Source organism: Belonocnema kinseyi, chromosome 9 (genome assembly GCF_010883055.1).
Source record: "Belonocnema kinseyi isolate 2016_QV_RU_SX_M_011 chromosome 9, B_treatae_v1, whole genome shotgun sequence".
Classification (NCBI taxonomy): domain Eukaryota; kingdom Metazoa; phylum Arthropoda; class Insecta; order Hymenoptera; family Cynipidae; genus Belonocnema; species Belonocnema kinseyi.
This window is the reverse complement of record NC_046665.1, coordinates 18,831,959-18,848,412: the sequence shown is the minus strand read 5'-3', so window position 1 is coordinate 18,848,412 and position 16,454 is coordinate 18,831,959. Positions and strand designations below refer to the sequence as shown.

The 16,454-nt window shown below is 32.3% G+C and overlaps 1 protein-coding gene across 11 annotated transcripts in view; it reads left to right on the top strand.

Annotated features, from left to right (window-relative positions):
- Nucleotides 1-16,454, top strand: part of LOC117180893 (histone-lysine N-methyltransferase SETD1B) — a 436,186-nt gene that overhangs the window by 147,044 nt on the left and 272,688 nt on the right. The gene's annotated exons all lie outside the window — the stretch shown is intronic.

Sequence of the window (16,454 nt, the reverse complement as noted above, 5' to 3'; positions counted from 1 at the left end):
TACAAGCTATCTAAGGATGGTACTATAGAACGCCACCTCAAGGTAGGCCTAGTGGCGCCATCTCTTGGTCAGGCCGGAAACTTATCAATCCACTCTCGTATAGAGTATAGACGTAATAAACTGGTTCCATTCATCACGAAAACTCTGTGGGTCGACAAAATTTTTGCTTCATTTTCAGGTATGGTCAGACTCCACCCGACTTAATTTTTTCTACTACTTTTCGGTCTATTCATGTGCCTTAGTTTGAGTGAGCTCACTCCAGCAAGGGTCTTTTGTCCACAGGCATGTCAAAGCAAGGAAATTTTTTAATTTTTAATTTTTCAGCTTAATATTTGAAAATAGTATTATATGCATCTAAGATTTTTTCCGATTCCAATGATATATTACTTTCCTAGAAAAGTTATAAATTTGAAGGAGTTTAATATCAAGAAAAATCAGCTTTCCAGTCAATTTAATACTAAATACTTCTCAAATTTGTAACCTTTATAGACAAATTACATGTATTTTGAATCGGAGAAATACGTAGATTCCAAATATATTAATTTTAAGTCACTGGTTGCAGAATTACGACTTTTTTAATCTTATATTTTTTCCCCATTTTCTAACAAAGGACCCCTGAGGAAAGGGGCGATCTGGCCAAACTTCCCCTTCTAGTGTACAGCGACACTACCCCTCACTGGATTTGAAATTTCTCCAGGCCCTCGGTGCTACATCCCCTGTGGAGAGAATCCCTTTGTTTTCCAACTCAACCTATTCCTAATTCAAACATATGAATATGTCCAAGAAAATTATTTCAATATATGAAATTAGATTATTTCCAATTTAATAATGTATAAATATGAACATTTTCTGGACGAAAAATTATACAATTTTCCACTTTTGGTCAATTATACATACAATACAATTATAAATAATAAATAAATAAAAACAATAAATACAGTTTTCCACTCTTAAGTTATGGTGGATTAATAATTGATTCATGTTAACAAAAGCAAGTGTTTTAACAAGTTGTTATTATTATTATTATTATTATTTATAACAACATTCTCTTACAGTGATTTTCGTATGTTCCAGTTTTTTCTAACATTTTTCGCTCTTGATCCACTTGTAAATTGTAGTGAGCTTTAGAGTTTAGGGTGAGGTGATATGATATAAATTAAGTTGTTTCACACGTTTCGGCCCACAATGGTGACCCTCATCAGTGAGTTTTAATCAATCTATCTATAAAAAGTACATAATGTCTTGTAGGTACGCAGTTTTACAATTGGAAGTGTCATTCTTCGGTCAATATCTCCGTTTGTAAATTATATACATTCCATAAGATTTAAATTTTATTTTATTTTATTCATAACTATTGAGAAAGCATTCAGTGTTATCAAAACTATGTCTATTAACGAAATACAACATTGATGAAAAAAAATTACAATGTAGTAGTAAAATTTTTTAAAACATTTTTTACAACTATGTAGCTGAATAATTATTTAAATATTCTTTAAAAAATGTTCTTTTTGATATCGACAAAAAGTTTATTTTGAAAGGCGAACAATTTTTTCTACGTTTACAAAATTAATTCTTATGATAATAGATCATTTATTTTCAATTCACTCGAACTCTTTATATACAATGTTTAAATTTAATAACAGAATTATATAATTATATAACTACAATGTTCTTTTTTACAAATTGATTTTTTACTACAGTGTGATTTTGTAAATGCTTTCTTTCACAGAAGTAATTTAAAACAGAAAACTCAGTACATTTCAATTTCAAAAATTGAAATTATAAACATTTTGAAAAATCAAAATTTAGAAAATTTAAAGAGATACAATACGTCGTTAAAGGAAAATTTGTACATAAGAAATCGAGAAACAATTTAAACTACAATGTTCCTCGACAATCTCTATTCTTACCACCGTGTTTAATTTTGTAGTTTTACTACAGTGTCACTTTCAAGAGAAAAAAATTTCACTTTCACCGATATAATTCCTCATCATACCAGAAAAATTCATTAATTAACACTATTTTTCTCACATAAAAATGCTGTGTTTAAGGGTTTTAATAAAAAAATTGGATTTAATTGACCTCGCTAAGAAATAATTTGAAGAGTTCTTTGACTGCATTGTTTTCTAAAAACTTAAAAAAATTTGTTCATAAATTTGGTTACGCCATTATGTGCCAACACGTTTGAAACAACTCAATTGTTTTCAATTCACCTGACTCTAAGGCCAACACTGTGTACATCAACAATTTCTACAAAACTGAGTTTTAAGGATCAATAGGAAATTTATTTCGAATCGCTTTATTAATTTAATAGGGAGCTTATGAAAATTTAATATTTTAATTGCAATTGTTGAGAATCTACCTATATTAACGATTATATTCTTAAACTTGTCAAAATCTCAGGGACTACGTCGGCCTATTAGAATTTTTAATCGAGGTATAGGCGTGGAAATAGTGAGGAAATGGGTAATTTGACAGAAAAATGCATGGTCTTTTTGGGGGACATAGCATCGAGGGCCTAAAGCAACTTCAAATCCAGTGAGGGGTAGAGTCGTTTCGTAGTAGAAGGGGAAGGTTACGCAGGTAGCCGTGGAGGAAAAGACGATCGCCCGCCAGAGCAGGCTACTCTGCCCTGAACAAGAGCGTGCCGACCACTGCGATAACCTGCAAAAATGAAGATAGTAAACTGCAGATTTCCACATTTAAAAATGAGTAAACTCGAATGTCAACGCCCTTAAACAAGATCTTAGCACACCAAAGATTTAATTATAAGTATAGCTTGGTCCTCAACCAGAATAACTACCTGAAAGGTAGACACAGAGATGGTAGACATTCGTAAGTGGATCATAAAATAGGAAGGCCCTTCTTGTAGGATGTAGGGGGTAGGCTAAAGGCTAAACTCTAAATACTAAGGTGGTGTTAGAATGCATTGGAAATTTGTTTTTCGAATTTTCATGCATATCACCCCCAATTTTTTTCGCAACCTTACCCCAAGTAATGCGTTCTTTTTTAAATTACATTTACAGGTTCCGTGTTTCGAGTTGAAGCTTAAAATTTCTATTCATAACTAGTAAAAACATACAAACGAATAAAACAAAAGTGAATAGGTTTTTCATATTAAGTCCCGAGCTTACTTATTGGACAATGAAAATGCCGAGAAAAAAGTTATTCTTAAAATAAAATTGAAAAATAATAATTTTCAATATTAAAAAGTTTGCCTGCCGCGCGGCCCATTCTCATCGCGCTTGGCGCGCCTCGCACGCACCTTTTAAAAGTTAAAGATTACCGAATCGACATCAGCTATTTTGCGAATGTGGACACTCTTTTGTTAAAGCACTTTCGACATTAGCGAACAAATTCTCATCACATTAGTCACGTATCTCGTGCTTCGCACTCGATTTTGCCAAAAATATAAAATTTTCTACATTATGCTCAACATTTCTATGCCAAATATAATGCATTTTTAAAATACCTTTGTCTAGTGTTGGGTATTTAGGGTTTGCAAACTAAAGTAGAAAATCTATTTATCATGATTTCTAGAATATTTCTTGCGTATTTTGAGCTCAATTTTATTCTTAGCTGCGCTGAAAATTTTATCGTTTTAATAAATGTATATCATTAAAATTCATAATATGTATGAAAATTCAAACAGTCTTATTCTTATTGCCTTTTTTAAATATATTTTTGTATATTTTAAATCTTTTTTATGATTAAAAAAACCTACGCTTTCTATCAAAAAAATATTCGTAAAAAATTGGTAAATCTTTTTTGGTTGAATAAATTTGGTCTCGCCAAAACAAAAACTACTTATCGTACAAAAAAAGTAATTCCTAAAAAATTTGATATTCTTTTAAGTTACACATTTTTTGTGAATTTATTTCTTTTCTTATCATGCGTTGTTTTCCACAAAAAGGACTTATTGTTTTTCATTCGTTTTTTTTTTGCGATAAAAATGTGAATTTTCGAATTTTTGGTAGCAAGATTTAAAAAGTTGTTTGGAAAATCTTCTAGGTCCTTGCGCAAGTAACGTTCTTCTTCTGACTTTCCCATACCACGCTTTGTTTGGTTTCAAATATTAATTTTCGTTTGGTTTTATGGATTTTGAAAAATATATAACTTTAGTCATTTTTATTTTATCAGAAAAACGAATTAGGATAAATTGCTTGTATTTTTAACTACTATAAATATATGTCCAAGCAAAAATTCAAATATTAAAAAAGGCGGTCTCAAACATTTTTTAAATGCTTTAAGTTTTTTAAATTTCTTCAAAAAATGCTGGCTAACGAACTCGTCCTTTCTTTTCATGTCTTTGTAAAGTGTACTAAAGGGGAATCCAATCGAATAATTTCTTCAAATGTTACTGTGTTTACAGACTACAGCTCACATTAAACCAATATCTTCTCATTAGGATGAGAATGTGAAAATGGATTATTTTTGTGCAATCAAAATTTGAATTTTCGATTTTTTTATCAAAATTCGAAAAGTTGTTTAGACAATCTTGTAGGGCCTTTAAAAAGTAACGTTTTTCTTTTCCTGACTTTTTCCCATATCACGCTTTTTTTGGCTGCAAATGTTCATTTTCGTTTGGGTTTTTGGATTTTAAAAACGATTTTAAAAAGATTTAAAAAGTTCCTATTTCTATCTGCTATAAATATATGTCGAAAGAATTTCCAAATATTAAAGAAAGTGGTATCAACAATTTTAAAAATGGTCAGCTTTTTTACATTTCTTCAAAAAAAGCTGGCTAACGAATTCTTCATTTATTTTCATATCCTTATAAAGTGTGCGAAAGGGGAATCCAATCCAACAATTCCTTCAAATGTTACCGTGTTGACAGACTACACCGACCAAAACGACAACGACGACAGGTAGACGCCGACGTAAAAACTATTTTTTATGACTCATAGTGTCTCAAGACGTCGAAATTTGATGGAATTCGCGAAAGTCATTTTTCACATAAAACCAATACCTTCTCATTCGGGAGAGAATGTAAAAAGGGAATTTCATTCAAAACAGTAAAATTCTCAACCAACCAAATAAGTTTTCAACCAAGAATACTAATTTTATGCAAGAAAAAACGAATTGTCAAAAAATAATTACATTTCTTACCAAAGAGATAAGCTTTAACTGAAATTATAAATTTCGAACCAGAGAAGTATATTTTTAATGAAGAACATACTCAACGACAAATTCAATAGAACTTTGAAAAAGATAGACATTTTTATTAAAAAAGACTTACATTCTTCCAAAAAGACAAATTTTTAACAAAATAGTTTATGCCCCAACCAAAAATAGTTAAATTGTAAAGAAACAGTTGCAATGTTAATAAAAAAGGATTACATTTCTATAAAGAAATGAATTTACAAGAACCAAAAATGTTTAGTCCAGAAAGATCACAAATGTTCGGCAAATTGTAAATTAAAGTGGAAAATAATTTGAAATACGAAATAAAAAAAGCTAATAATTCTTCATTTATTTTTTAAGGTTTACGAAGGTGTTTGTTTGTCTGTCTGTAGTCTGTATTCTGTAGGCACGATAACTTTCGAAAAATTGATCAGGTTGGATTCTGCTTTGGCAAACTCTTTTAAGGCCTAAAAAGAAAGAACAAGTTCGTAAACCAGCTATTTTGGAGCAAAATTAAAAAAGTGAACGCGTTTTCAAAACTTTTGAAACCACATTTTTGAAGATTTCAGAATTCCATGAATGGTTATTCATAGTACTTAGAAACTCAAATAATTTATCCTTATGACTTTTATCTATAAAAAGGAAATTATCAGAGTTAGAGCATTTTCAAAATCCAAAGAACAAACTAAAATGAACATTTTAAGCCAAACAACGCATGATATGAAAAAAAGTCAAGGGGAAAAAACGTTGCTTTTTCAAACACCTACAAGATTATGATAACAACTTTTTTAATTTGGTCGAAAAGTTAAAGATTCCAAATTTGATTGTACCAAAAATTATGAAAAATTCAAAAATTTCATTTTTTGGTCAAACTGTGCAAGATACTAAAAAAATGAATAAGCTAAAATTGCGCGCCCTGAAAAGACTTACAAATTTATAATGAATCACTTTTCTATAGGACGCGTAATTTTTGTTTTTAGTCGTAAAAAACATTAAAAATTTTTTGTACTAACGAAATAAGTTACGAAAAAAATGAGGCAAAACTTGTTGATTAAAAAAAAGAGCTATAATTTTTCATAGGTCACGTAATTTTTGCTTTAGTCGTAAAAAATAACATTCAAAATAAAAATATTAACATTTTTTTGAAAAAACGACACAAGTACGAATTAAAATGAACAGACAACAGTTGTTCGCCTAAAAAGATCTATAAATTTATTATCAATCATTTTTCGATAGGACGAGTAGATTTTCTTTCAATCGTAAAAAATAAGATTAAAAATAAAAAAATTAAATTTTTGGAAAAAGAACAGAAAAGACAAAAGAGGAGATAGGATCCTATATGGGACCCTATTCAAATGCGCAGTAGTGTTTCTTTAATCGTAAAATACAAGATTAAAAATTTTTAAATGATAAAAACAAAGAAATAGGAATTAGTATGATTCAATTTTTATGTATATTATGAATTTTAATGATATAAGTTTATTTAAATGATACATGTTTCAGCGCAGATTAGAATACAATTTGAAGCAAAATAAGAAACAAATATAAAAATAATCATGAGAAATACAATTTACTCTTTATTTTGCAATTTTGGAATAAGCAATCCCAGGCAGAGCTACATAAAAAATTTATTATATTTGATATAAAAGTGTTGAGTATAATGTATAGAAAACATGACATTTTTGACAAAATCAAGTGCGAAGCACGAGATACGTAATGAAAATGTGTTCGTTTAGGCCGAAAGAGCTTTACCAAAAGATAGTTCAAAATCACAAAAATTACAGTTGTTGGTCCGTTGACCTTGATTTTAAAAGGTCTGTGGGCACATGTGGCACAAATGCAAAGACCGAGCGCGGATTGCGATAGCTATTAGTCGCGTGCCGTAGGTGCGCTCAAACTCTTGAGCTAAGCTCTTTAAACAAAAGAGAATTCACAATCTCAAAATTACAGCTGTGTATGTTTTGAGTCTTAATATCAATATGTTTGCGCAAAAATGTGCGAAAACCTAAAGACCGAGCGCGAGGCTCGAGTTAAATACATAATAGAGCGCCGGGCGCGAGATAAATGTACAATCGACCGCGAAGCGCGCGTGAAAACAAACAGTCGCGCGCCCTAGGCGTGCTGTATCTTGGGAGCCGCGCGCGCGGCGCGCGATGAGAATATGCCCGTGTAGCGAACAGATATTTTAAAATATGTTTGAATGCTCTTTTTATTGTATTATCTCAATTAAATGAAAAACCACTACTATCGGCGAGAAAACTATAGGCATCTGCCTTTGAAGCTTAACAGCTCAGTCAAAAAAAAATGCAAGCGCAACAAAACAACAGTCATTTAAAAGCTGAAAGTGTTCTACGTTAATGAGCCTGAAGACGTTTATGTAAAAAATTTTTTGTGCCTAGCAGACTGAAAAATGTAAAAAAAAGTAAGGATTTTTGGGTACATTTCAGAACAGTCAAGTTTAGAGCATTATTTCTTATACAAGGGGCGATGGAAAAAATTTGAAAAAATTCATGAGTATGAGGAAAACTTGTAAACCAGTTGCAATTGAGAAATTTAAAAAATAATAAAAATTGTTGCTTAAAAGTACAAAAATGTGCAACTATATTATCTTCAGTTCTAATACTGATATTAAAGCGATTCAAACTGCAAACTGTAATTGATAGGCTCTGTATTTATTTTCAGTCACCCGGAAGGATGTGTTAGTCTTCTTTTTTGTGAAAATCGCGATATTTTTAGACATTTATTTTTGTTGGAAAACAAGTGACAGAAAGCAGGGGGGGCCCTTTTTTGTTTTACTGCCGACCGCTGTTGCCATTCTTCGGCCCCTAGTTCTGAATGCTTGGATGGCACCTGGCCACGGGTCAAAGAAAGGCACCAGCGGTCGGCAGTAAAAAAAACGAGCCCCCTCTGCTTTCTGTCACTTGTTTTCCAACAAAAAAAATGTCTAAGAATATCGCCATTTTCAACAAAAATAAGATTAACACATCCTTATGGGCGATTGAAAATAAATACAGAGCCTATTAATTACAGTTTGCAGTTTGAATCGCTTTAATATCTGTATTAAAACTGAATATAATATAGTTGCACATTTTTTTACTTTTAAGCAACAATTTTTATTATTATTTAAATTTCTCAACTGCAACTGGTTTACAAGTTTTCCTCATACTCATGAATTTTCTCAAATTTTTTCCATCGCCCCTTGTACAAGAAATAATGCTCTAAACTTGACTGTTCGTAAGTGTACCCAAAAAACCTTACTTTTTTTTACATTTTTCAATCTGCTAAGCACAACAATTTTTTTACATAAACGTCTTCAAGCTCATTAACGTAGAACACTTTTAGCTTTTAAATGACTGTTGTAGTTTTCTAGCCGATAGTAAGTATCCGCAGAAATCGTAAGATTATTTTCTTTGTCTTGAAAACTGCAATCAAATATAATAGTAATAGAAAAGTACTTACCCTTTTCGCTCCGTCTGACGACATTCTCTAGTTAGGTATTTTTTCCCGGTAATCTGCAACTCAAACACTTCAACAGCAATCTCAGAGCACTCACAAACAAGCTCACAGTACTAACGAAAAGTCCCAACAAACTAAAAAAACAATCCTACAACACTAACAAATAATTCCGCAGAAACAATATTAAAAAACAATCCTACAAATCTGACAATTGTACATCTAATACTATTTTTGTGCTGATTTACTTCTGTCCCGCATGAAAGCCAGCAAAAACTGATAGCTGTCAAAATATACTATTATTATAGTAGACCTAAGCAGCCCAAGTTAAGGCCCAATGACAGTGATACCCCTCAACAGGTATTGGCCATGAAAAGGGATGCAATGGGAAAGCCAATGATTGACAGCATTCATGCCGAGCGTCGTCATTTAGGCTTTAAAGCCTTTAGGCTACGCCTACACATTTTCTCTATAGATCAGTAGTTTAGTGTTGTCACATAATTTAGTGTGTTCTCGACGTTCCACTGCTTTGAGTGTGACTTTTGAAGTGTGTATGGCAAAATTTCAGATTCTCGCGATGGGGGGGGGGGGGCAACGTCCGCGTGGAATTACATTCTCTTAAATATACAGATTTATTGTTAGACAAAACTACGATATTCAACTATTGCTGCAACTACAGAATAGGGGCGTCACCTGTTTTTTGGCTGGAAAAACGGTATTTTTCTGCAACAAACTATTTGAATCTTTTGATGAACGATAAATAAAGCAATTTGACCAGGCAGAAGTTTAAAATTATTGTTACTTTTGTTACTAAAATATATTAAATATGGGTATGTCACGATATCAGAATGATCATATTTAACTCACCGTTTAGGTGCTTTCAAACATCGAAACGGCCAGAAACATCCCTTTGACAGGTCACAAAAATAATTTTGTTAAAACCCTACTCTTTTCCAACATTTCGTGGGGAGCGGGAAGGCACCCCTATGATCAGTATAAAAAATCATGTTTGGTCAAATCCCTACCCATTTCCAACTTGTCGTTAAATATGATCATTCCGATATATCGCGATAGAGCCATATTAGAGACATCATAGTAACAAGAGTAACAATAATTTTTAATGTTTGCCTCATCAAACCGATTCATTTATCATTTAACTAAAAATTCTAATAGTTTTTTGCCGAAAAAATGGTTTTTCCTGTCGAAATAGAGGTGACGCCCCTATTCTGCAATGTAACCCAACTATTTTAAAGTAAATTTTGTTTGGTTCTCCTACCTTGTTTCATAATAACCTATGTTTTGAAGAAAGCCGAATTTTCAGACATCTTTTAGCTATTTTTGGCGCCCCCCGTTTATAAGTTATGTATGCAAGTCCCCTTACATGATTGAACAACAAATACGAGAAAAGTGTGAGTAATTTAATGTTCCTTTAATTTTCATGTCTGCAGATTAGGGTGGCTCATAAACGCTTTAAATTATTTAATGTTTTAATTCAGAAATATTATATTTAGGTTCAATAATTATTAGCTGCGTGGATCAAATACATATTTTGATAAATAAAGTAAAGTGATTTGTATGTAAAAAGAATATTTCATTCGAATAATGAAATATATATTTGAAATAAGTACATATATAATTCGTCCAAATAAAATATTTTTTTACTCCGAATTTTGTTATACTAGCAACTATTGCACAGTTTTTCTAATTTAAAGAATATTTTTCAGAATTAAAGGTTGGTCAATTTCCGTTCGAAAAGTATATACTTGCATTTTGAACATAAAATGATTCATTCTAAACATATAATGATCGGAGTTTAGTAGGGCCCTAGATAGATTTCCCTGTTTCCAATCGGACGCTGCTCGGGGAAAATATAGAGAGCCTGACTAGTTATCTCAGGGTTCTCCAAGGGTAGATCTTGTATCTACAAGCTTATTTCTATTCGAAACTTCATGCTAAAATTGCCTATTATGAAATAAAATAATTTATTTTGAGTTGTATTTACTTTAATATAATTTATATTAATTTAGAGTAATTTTTTATACTCGCAATTTAAATTTCATAAAAATTGTTTTGTTTATAAATAATTTAAATATCAATTTTGAAATTAAATTTGAAAGTAGCAAGAAAGGCACGTGCCCTTGAGTTTCTATTACCTAATATTAAAAACATAATCAATTTTGCAATCCATAGTAACAAATTTTTAAATATTAATAGTATAAAGAATTGTTAAATGGACTTAAAAAAGTGATTATATTATTATATCTTACAGATACAAAAGAGAAATAAATTACAATTATTACGATCTGTTAATACCATGTTAATGAATATTTAATTGATATGACAAAAGGGCATTAAAAAAATAAATATTAATTTATTGCGAGTATTTTAACTTTAAATATTAATGGTCCTGTTAATATTGAATACATATATTAAATTTTTAAACATTATGTTATAAATGAAATTTCTAGCGCTATGGGGTATCGAACCTACATATCTATCTATAGCTAAATCTATCGCCTATAGCTACTAGATGAAACTCGATGAAAAAGCCCTTCTCATAAGTTTCAGCTCAAAAAAGTACTGGCCAAGTACTGGTCAAGTACTGCTCTAGTAAAGCACTGGCCAGCTATACTTGACATAACCCCTTTAACTTTAAATGATACATGTCTGTCTGGCACCGAAGAAAATATTTATTAGTTCCCTAAATCAAGTTTTCGAGAATAACGAGATAAGATACTCATCAAAACATTATTTCTGCATACTGCAACCTTCAAACCCCTCAAAATTAATATTTTAAACAATATAATATTTTAGGAATTCTCTAGACGACACCCATTAGAACCTGACAGGGCACCCACCTGTTTTTTCTAGACTACATATTATGATAGGGACCCCATCGGCACCCAAGTTCAAATAAAGAAAGATGGGGAAATTTCTGCACGGGCCTATAGATATAGACTGCCAGAACATTTTTCCACTAGGGTCGCTAACTTGGAAAAAGTTATTGTGGAATTTAAATGTCTTGAAATATACCTCTGCGAATTCTTCTTGTTCCAAATTATCTTCATGACTAAATTCCTCATACGTATCCTCAGCATCGTCAAACGTATCATCGTGATCTTGTAATCGCGAAAATTCAAATTTTGATTGCACAAAAAATAATGAAAAATCAAAAATTCTTCTTGATAGGAAGCGTGCTTTTTATTTCTTTCGTGAAAAATAACATTGAAAAAAATAAAATAAAAAAAAATGTGTGGAAAAACGACGAAAGTTACAAGGAAAAACAATTCAACATAACCTGTTTACAAATGGCTGTCGGAAATCGAGCGTGCAGCGCGAGTGTCACGATGAGAATGTGTACCTTAAAGCCTACAGAGCTTTGAGAAACTTAATCTTTGACTATACTTAATTAAGTATACAATTCAGAATATGAAGACGCATATAAATACTGCCATCTAAAATAGATCTTTTTGATAAAGTTTTTTTTCAAGCATTCCAAAGGCAAAGAAAAAATATCCGAGCGCGAAGCGCGAGATTCAACCGTCGCGCACCCGAGGTGCATAATAACCATTGTTATGAACAATTCTTGTGGCAAAATGTATAAAATTCAGATTTTTAAAAATCATAATTTCCTTTAATCGCCAGAACGGCAGAACAAATTCAAAACTTGGATAAAAAAATTCAATTTTAATACTTTTCTACAAGAATTGTTTACAGCAATGTTTATTATCAACTTTTCAATTAGTGTTGTAATTAGTTATTAAAGCGTGAAAAATTGTGATGTACAAAATTTCAGTTTCTCCATACTTTGAGTGACAAAATTATAATTGAAAAAATAGAAGAAACAAAACTTTGGAGCGTCAAGCTCTTTAGAATTTAATTTACTTTAGTTTAAAACAGAAAAATTCAAAATTGGACCAAAATTGAAGGCACCAAACGTTTTTCAAAGAAAAAAGTGCATTTCTTCCCACTGTGCGCGCCTTCGACTCGACCTCCGTGGTAGGGCGCAACAGAGTTCATACACTATATTCCGTTTAAATCTCCCCTCTAATTTAATGCAGAAGCCGCCAGTTGAGAGCCGTCCAGCTTCAGTACCGAGTCCAGCGCTAAACAATAGAAAAGGGTCGCCGTGGGACCAACAGGCTGTGGTACCCCCACATCGTCTTAAGACTTAGGTCATGAAATATACCCATTTCCGCTTGTTTTCAGGATATGAATAATATCATTGACCTGTTAATATCATTCCCCATTTAAATCCAAAATTAACAATTTTGACCCTGACTTAGAAAAACTCGAATATCTCTCACTGCATAGAATCGCCGACAAGGGCCCTTTTCATGTAGATTTCCACAAATGTTTCTACATTTTACCGAGATTTTCTCAAATTTCGCGGATATACATTTTTTGTGGATTGGTATCTCTGTTTTTCATGTGGAATGACAAATGATAAGTAAGCTCTATTGAAATTGACCTGCTATTTAAAATCAGTAAAGTATTATACGGAACCAAAATATAATTTAAAAGATCTGATAAATTTCCGTGTAAAAAAAGCCAAGTTACTTCCAGTTTTTACGCTTGGGTCAGGACGAGGGTCCCTAGCCTGATTCTAGTTTGTATTTCCTAGTGGCTAGAACTAGAGTTCGTATTTGTGATAAAATAGGTATTCTTTTCTTTAAATTTAAAATCGATGACTTATTTTTAAGGAGTATAATGGAATAATTATTTTCACTTTAACTTCATATGTCTATATGCATATGTTGTAAACAATTTATTCGCAGATTTAATTATTTTAAATAAAATTGTCAACCCAGACCGTGTGTCAAAAGAATATGGTGGATAGGGCTAATGAAGTTTTCCTTTAAGATTTTCCACGTCAAATGCTTCCATGCTTGACACTCGATGACCACTTTTTTTTTACTTGACGTTCTCGATGAAAACTTTCTTAAAATTTCATCAACTTTAAACTGAAACAACAGTAATAAGATGTGTGATATGCATAAAATGAATGATTTTAGATTTGATAAATTTTTTATTAATGAAAAACAAACCTTCCTAAAAATAAAATAGCGCGAAATCGATAATAAGCTAGAGTGAAGGCAGCGCTAGGCTCGGCGATCTACCTTGACCATCAAGGTTAGCTCTGGCCAGATTTAAAGTTTGATTCTAGAATCTAGCTTGACCCTGGCTTGATCACAAGGCCAGGACCTCGTTTTACCCGATTCGGGCCCAGTTAGGCCCACGTCAAAATTTCCATACAGGATCTATGTTACTCTAAGTTGAACAAAAGTTACTGAAAGATTATCTATACAATAACAATTATTAGCGTCTTTTTTACAGGATTCTGTACAGGTTAACAACAAATATTTTATAAAAAGAGGTGTGACGTGACGTCGAAGGGGGAGCGAGGGATCTGAGATTTGTGAGAATGTGCGAATGAGGGGGGCGGGGGTAAAAATAACTAGATATCGCGTGACTTATTTTAGATGAAGCACTCATCAGATGGGCATTCAACAGTCGAAAATTAAACTTAGGAAAAAATTCACAATTTTATTTCGAAATCTTTAGAACTTGCGAAATTTCCAATAACTTCTAAATACATTTTTAAAATATTCAAATTTTTTCTAAAACTTTGAAAAAATCTTGCAAAATTAAAACAAATCTTCCGAATTCTTTTTCGATATTGATGTTGAAAAGAAATGTGAATTTTTAAAGACATTTTTTAGTATAATATGTTTTGAGATTAGTTTAAATGAGGGACCCGATTTAAATGTATTATCGCAACATAATACAGTACCCTCCGGTTGAGCACCACTACACCCCGCGGACATTTGAGCCCGAGCTCGATCGCTTTGGAATAGGAAGTAAAGGGTCAGCCGAGCCGTCAGGTAGACCTGACATCGTCTTTACCCCGATTTTTTTCTTATGGTTTTTTTGGTATCCTATGAAACAGATTTATGGGGGTGATAATAAAAAAAAGTTTTTATTCACTTTTGTTTTATTCGTTTGTATTTTTTTAATAATTATGAATAGAAATTTTGAGCTTCAACTCGAAACACGGAACCTGTAAATGTAATTTAAAAAAGAACGCATTTCTTGGGGTGAGGTTGCGAAAAAAATTTGGGGCGATATGCATGAAAATTCGAAAAACAAATTTCCAATGCATTCTAACACCACCTTAGTATTTAGAGTTTAGCCTTTAGCCTACGCCCTACATCCAACAAGAAGGATCTTCCTATTTTATGATCCAGTCACGAAACTCTACGTTTCAGGTAGTTATTCTGGTTGAGGACCAAGCTATACTTATAATTAAATCTTTGGTGTGCTAAAATCTTGTTTAAGGGCGTTAACATTCGAGTTACTCATTTCTAAATGTGGAAATCTGCAGTTTACTATCTTCGTTTGGGCAGTATCAATTTCATCGCGGTGTACCTGCTCGTCTTACCCTCTCCTCTCAACTTCTCCTCACGTCCCTGACTGAGCGAGATTGCTGCGCCGGGCTTTGCCATCGGGGGGCCCCTTTGTCCTAATTAGGCATAAAATGCCATACATAAAAATGCTATAGTTTTGCAATCACCAAATTTAAAATATTATATTCGGAATCTGTGTCTTTTTGCGATTCCAACGATATGTAACTTGCAATTAAAATATTGAAATTAGATTAATTTGTGGCAGATATTAGTTTTTTTTACCCTGACTAGATAGCATTATGGAATTTTCCGTAGAATAGTTGAAAATGCATCAGTTTATTTGGTAGAAAATTCGCCTATTGAAAATTAAATAGAATATACGGAGTTTTACCAACTGTCTAGAAGAATATTATACTTGAAACCAAGTACTTGAATTTTTAAACCAGAAAGGCGAATCCTTAACAAAACATTACACCATATAAGTTATTTAGTATACACATACACATATATACATACACAATAATTTTATAATATTAAGAATGATGGTCGATTCTTGGGCAATCGAACAGAACTAGAGGTAAAAGAAGGATTTTGAAAAATAAGGGCCACACTAGTGTATTAAAGACAAGGGCAATTTATTAAAAGGAAATTAAACTTTACTTTCCAGGGAATACAATTAAAATGAATATACTTATTATGAGTATTACTTCCACCGGATGAGTATTAAATTGTCAACAGGCGAATTTTCTACCAAATAAACTGATGCATTTTCAACTATTATACGGAAAATTCCATAATGCTATCTAGTCAGGGTCAAAACAAACTAATATCTGTCATAATTTATTCTAATTTCAATATTTTAATTGCAAGTTAGATATCGTTGGAATCGTTAAGAAAAATAGATTCCGAATATAATATTTTTAATTTGCTCCTTGCAAAACTATAACATTTTTATGCATGGCATTTTATGCCTGATTACGAGAAAGGGGCCCCCCGCTGGGAAAATCCCGACATAGCAATCTCACTCAGTCAGGGACGTGAGGAGAAGTCGAGTGGAGAGGGTAAGACGAGCAGGTACACCGCGATGAAATGGAAACGCCCCTTCATTTTCGCAGGTTATCGCCGCGATCCCAGATCTGAAACGAGACGTGGTCCAATACTATGATACGTCTATGTCCGTGTGAATATGGTAGGGGACGATATAAATGCCTGGGTTGCGCGCGCAACCCACTTCTCCTCTTCTGAATTTGAAAACTCGAAGGTGCACGATTGCCGGTCGGAACACTTCGACGGTTCTATTTATATCTCTATCTGCTTTGAAATAAAATAAAGAGAATGGGATTTTAATATTTCCAGATTTCGATGCTGGGCTGGCGATTCTCATGATTTGAATACTTCGCGCGCCACTTTAATGCGTGTATTTTGAGGTTACGTTACTTCAAGTATAAAATATATATTATATAAATGTTA